The sequence below is a fragment of the Calliopsis andreniformis genome, chromosome 5 (assembly GCF_051401765.1).
Source record: "Calliopsis andreniformis isolate RMS-2024a chromosome 5, iyCalAndr_principal, whole genome shotgun sequence".
Lineage (NCBI taxonomy): Eukaryota > Metazoa > Arthropoda > Insecta > Hymenoptera > Andrenidae > Calliopsis > Calliopsis andreniformis.
The window spans coordinates 8,602,713-8,609,040 of record NC_135066.1 but is presented as its reverse complement, the minus strand read 5'-3'; positions in this window follow the sequence as shown (position 1 = coordinate 8,609,040).

The window sequence follows — 6,328 nt, the reverse complement described above, 5'->3', positions numbered from 1 at the left end:
CCTCTCAAGGGGTTGAACCGACACTCGACATAGCGTCGGAAATCTACTGAGAAAGGGATACCCTAGAAAAGTATGTAAAATGGAAAAGGAAGACCTTTGACTGTGGAGAGGTATTTTGAACTGTGCTATCGAAAATATCCTTACGAAAGCCTTTGTTTGTACAGGACGTATAGGAAATCCTGGCATAACTGGAAAAGAGGTTATTTTCTGAAAAAGAATGATGTTTTTTTACAGAAGCTTTCATTTCCGAGATATGAATTGAATTCTTTTACCACATTTACGTGATTCTGTTACTAAACGGAAAGGGTTTTAGATTTATACTTTACTTCCGGTAAATTTCATTCTATACCAGTTTATTTCTGTAACAACTAATAATGAAAATATTATTTTAATGTTACTTTACTTGCAAAAATTAGATACATGTATTACTATTAATACGAATAAAGTGTGCCTGTCAAAATTTGTTTTCACTGTGCGTTATCACTCTGCAAATTATCAAAGCTTCCATTACTGTACGTATACAAATAACTGTAATCTAGTCATGATGGCACAGCGCTGCTTATTATTTATCGTTCTTTGAATATAAATAATCGATACACCAATATTGTGTACCCTATACCAGGTAAATATTTTCTCTAATTTCGATACTATCCGCTGCACGATTTGCGAGTGGCAGTGGGTAATATGATATCAATGCCAGAACTGTTCTATGATCGCCTAAACTAACCACTCGTATAACGCACATTTCATTAGTATACATGGGTTTCACGATTAACGTTCACATTGAAGTAACAGTCGATACCCATTAGACGACTGGACGACATTACAATAACCGGAACCAACGTGTAATTTAGCCGTAGTTAACGTTAATAGGTAGAGCATTGACGTCGATGCAATATCCATGGACATCAAAACATGATTACCAGAAGATAATCCTGCTTTGTTAAGCACTATACATTCTACTCGTGCGTTTTCGCTACTCAATTCGTGCCAACAAAGCTTTAATAAATTGAAAAATAACAAAAATGGCAGATATTATTAGAAGAAGTCGGTACGTAAGGGAAAGCTAAAATGAAAGATATATTTATGTATAAAACAGAATATCAATCAAACTTAAGGATAATTCTAGTTTTAGTTGTTAATATTAGAAAAACTACTTATTATTTTCTATTCTGTTATTTTGGTCTTTATCCACATTTAATACGGTGGCTTTATATATGGCTTTGTATATAAAACCAGCTTATAAATTTGATAATATAAGCAACTCACCAATTTACTGGTCGACTTTTCAAATATTAAATTTCCAATAAATCTCAGTAATAATTACCAATAAACTTTAATAACTTCCAATTACATTTCAATAATGCGTCACTCGTACCTGGAAAGCTAAAACACATGCACACAGTACACGCGATTAAAATTTAGTATTAACACTAATTGAACTTTGAATTACAATTAAAAGAAAATTATAATATAAATATGTGTATACCTAAATATATGAAAAACTATGGAACAAAAGACACTGTGTACGTGAGAACTGAGTACTTTTCACGAAGTAAACTATAGTGCTCTGCTGACAAGATGAACCTTGACAGAAATACAGATCTATTGGTTTCGGGATTCTAACTGCGAAGAAAATAAAGAATATAGGTCCCACTAACTACCTCGTCACGCACCTCACGACTGTACGACGAAGACTGTCGCAGCTACATGCCCTCAGGAGCGCCTAGACTGGGTCAGGTATGAAAAACTTACGCTGCATTGTCGTGGTGTCTTGACGAATCAAGGAGTAGTTTTTTCCTCAGGGTGTATTCAGTTCATTAGAAATCTCGCGTGTGTGCATACTGTGTGCTCCTCTTTTCTCTACGTTCATCAGCTAGTATATTAGCTTCCCTCATACACATTTAATTTCACATACATAGGTATATTCATACAAGTTAACATTGAAATACATATAGGGCTTGATCTGCCTTTATTTTGTAATAATAACACATTAAAGTTAACATACTTATATGCTAAATTAATAATCAAAGGATTCTGTGATTTTACAAACACACTGAAGGGTAGAAATACAGCAAAAAGGTCTTAATTCAGTTTTTCACCAAAATATAGTTGAATTTGTCTGGAAAAACATGGGAATTCCACAAAAACTCTTCAGGTTGATCCAGTTGAAGTCGAAAACCTGTCAGTGTCAGTAAGAATGCAACGCAAAGCACCACCGTCTGACAATAATGAAAGTTAAAGGGGTTCGTTCCGTTGTGAGAAATTTAACTTGAATTGTGTTTGGGAAAGCAGCGCATTCGATATAATTTCATATTTCATTGTCTCCAGAGTTTCGAGCTTCAGCGGCAAGTTTGTATAGAGTCTTGAATTTTAATACACCTTCGCGGAAAGTTTCTATCGCCTTTTCTCCTCACGGCTTACAAGTTTCCCTGCCGACACCACTTTCCTGGAGCAAACTGATTTTCGACTAACGTTGCTGCGACAGTTATTACCAAACTGAAGTATTCTTCAAAGAAAATGGTATCCATAGCCATGTACGACAGTATAGGTAAAATTTCAATATTAATTCTATCCTTTTGCTTTTATTTAACGAAGAAAGTCGATTCACTCTTCTTTGCTCTTCTCTAATGGATACTGATTTATTACCGAATTCCTATTTTCGTGGACAAAATTAGGGAAATGGAATTTATTCAAAGGTCTGTTCCATCTTTCAAATATTATAAACTGTATTTATGTTTCGATAATTTCTACATTTTTCTATATTATGTAGATTCTATATTTCTTCCATATTTCCCATAAATGCATTACGATTCGCAGCCTATTTATTACTATAGTTTCTTTATTCCCTATTTTATTTATAAAAACCTAAATAACGGGGATAGGCAGTTACAAATATAGACTGAAACCATAAGCATCAAATAAATATGCATACTAGTTCCTCGTAGAACCGGAAGGAAACGAGATTCTTTACGATCGACTTTTGCGCTTCCACGTGGCTTCCGGATTTCTCTTGCGAAATCTCTCGACAATATTGCATCTCGAAGATTTAAGGTCTTTCAGGTGATGGAAATACGCTGCTATCAAAAAGGTATTTTTAAGGCGATTGTACGACAGCTGCATAATACGGAAGTCAATAGCTATTGAAATATTTTACGACGCAAGTATTCATTGCGTTTGATACCATCGAACATTATAATCCACAAGTCGATGACCCATAAAAGCACTATAATGTGAATTTTATACATGTACTATGCACTTTCAATACGCTTGAAAATGTTAGGATAATAAGTCTATAGAAAACAGACCTATAAAACAGTTTGGAACAATTTGTAATAAATTTCAGCGTACTTTGACGAAGCTTACCATATATGGTATAAACGCAAAAATTCAAATGCATACGTATTCTTTCTTAAATTGAAGGGGAAATGCAAATTTATCTGAACCAACTCCAATACTTCTTCCTCTCTACTATCTCCTGAATTGTGTTCTACATATTTGATAAGCATGGTAACTGATCTAAACAACAAGAGGAAGGAACGGTAGAGGAAATATAATAGCACCAAGAGGATGTCTTCAAGCGATCCGAATTTCTTTCGTTGAGATGCAAGGATAACAATATGCGAGAGATAGGGTCGATGTACAGAAGAACCAGTTTGGACTAAAGAGAAAATCGATGTTCTGCGGTGTCGCTAGGACGCGGTTTTAAAAATGACCTTGCAGTCAGATTTTTGTGCCAGTTCAAGTGCCAGAGTTACAATTTTAAATTGGAAGTTTTAATTACTTCGACCGATTATTTATTATTTGAATAAAAATTCTTATTCAGAATATTTTTTGATTAATAAACATTGTTCGAATAAAGATAATGGTTAAAAGAAACATTAATGAAGCAGGAAACAGTATTACAAATGAATACAAAAGCAAAACCAATGCACTAAAAATTTCAGATCCTTTCAGGTCAAGTGACTTGTGTAAAAAAAAGAAGACAATGAAGATATAGACGCTACACTGAACTTTGAAATTTACAATGAATAATATTTTCTATATGTTCATGCTTTTCGTTGCGTTAAAACGTTGAAGTCGTTAGCTATTCCCTAAATGTCTCTACGTGCAGTAGTTAGCAAAAATTTCATTCCCGAACTTTCGTCACGTTTGAAATACAGTTTTGAACTTTCTCCTCATTTTTTATTCAACAACGATCCGAGTGTAGGGGACAGGGAACAAATTTCAGAGAAAATTCGTTGGTACGATATTTTTTCACAGGAACTCGTGCCAGTGAGAATGAAACTGTATCACAAAGATACTCGTGGAAGCACTAACAACGACAAAAATTCACGCACGAATTTATTCTATAATTAGTACCAAGTATCCGTTACTGGCATTTATATTACAGAATCTGAATTCTGTTCCATGCTGCTTCGTGGATGGAAACACTGCCCTCCAAAGAGGTCGATTTAGCACTAGCTCTTGAGGAAATGAATTGTCTATAGAGTTTCTAGGATGGAAGACACCCTGAGGATCTCCCTGGTTAGCAGCCAGCGCTGTAACAGTGCCTAACAATGAAATATCATTCCCTAAAACGGTCCTACTAGTAGCAATAGCAGAAATGGGACTAAATGGATGCTGAACTCCTACTCGAACGAGGCATTAGAGCAATAATTTAGTATCTTCCTGTGAGCTAGGTACATGGGTACATTTTTAGCTCAACGTGTGAAGAGGGAAACGCAAGAATTATATTATACAAAATCTACATAGTACTCCTGGAAAAAAATGTTTGGTCAAACGTAACGATATGAAGTTATTTAAGAATATTGTAGTCTTCGAAATGTAAAATGCTATCCTATGAACACAAAACATATGGGCAAATTAGATGAGTTTAGTATGATAGTATTCTATATTCTCAAAAAGTACAATATTTTTAAATAACTTTGTACTTAGGGTAGTGTATTATATTAAATTAAATAAGAACATGAAAACCTTCTACTACTAACAAAGTAAATACACTGTCTCATTTGTTACGACTATAAACAGAAAAATTGAAAGAAAACTCCCTCGTTCTGGTGAATAATACTCAGGCAAGTAATTTCAAAACGAATTAGCGATCATACACGGTCAGTATTCTGGGAATCGGCAGACACTATAAGAGATCGATATACCCATATTCCATCAGTATTCGAAAGGAATTCACCGACGTATCGGCCAAGTCGTACGCGAGCCTCTCTCCTGCAATAGCTCCAGAGGTCGAAACATTCCCGAAGGGGTCCTAACGCGGTATATTCATAGGAACGTATATCAGGACCATACGTATGCTGGCACGCAAACGCGTACACACTTAGATAGCTCCAAACCGATACATCCGAACATGTAATCCAGTAGGACACGTCGAATCTACAGAGTTACACAAGAATGGTGGCTGTGCCAGATTATTTACGGTTTTGAAAAGAATTGTTTCTAGGTGATAGATTGCTAGCGTTTTTTATTCATTATGTCTCAAAGGTCGAATGAACTTTCTGCCTTCTTTGACTGAATTGTACAGGATGGACCAACTAAATGGGATCACCTGAACATCAGCCTTATTTATTTTTCTATGAAAAAATTTCTCAGGTTGAGGTTACAGTATTTGAAGATGCACATGTAATGCGTAAAGAACTCTTCACATTTCTCAGAACTCGTCACACTTTTGTATCTACACATAAACATTCTTACTTTTATCTTTATTGGTAATTTCTGAGACTGCAGATGTTCAAAGTGGTGGTTGTCTGCTGCAGTGCGCAGTTTATCTGCTCTTTGAAGTAGTGTAACTTTATCCTGAGAAGCTTTTTTATGCAACAATATGCATATAAGATTGATATTTAAATGATCCCATTTAGCTATTGTGAATAATTAGCTACCCTATATAATTAGATCTGTAAAGAAGATACCATGAACCGTGTTTAATATTTGAGCGTTCCAACAACGTGGTTTTTTACCTAGTTTCTAAAAAAATAGTACTGTGTTCTTTATTCCTATGCAATATGAGGAAACCTAGAAAGTAATCGAACTCCATATTTGCAAAATCCTGTAAATGAAATCTCCAGAGGAGATGGTATCCTGCCTACAGGTAGATCTTGCATGGCTACTTGCATAATTCACCAGACGACACGCAAGAGATATCGGGGTTGGGTCTCATGCTCAGCCTGAAACGAGAATTACTCAAGAATCTTGGGCATTTTTATGGGGTTCCTTTCCTAGTAACATCTGAGTAAGAATATGTACCTAAGACGCAAATCTTCAACAGATGAAACGCGAAGACAGTAAAAACAGTTGGAAAATTCATTAGCTATACATG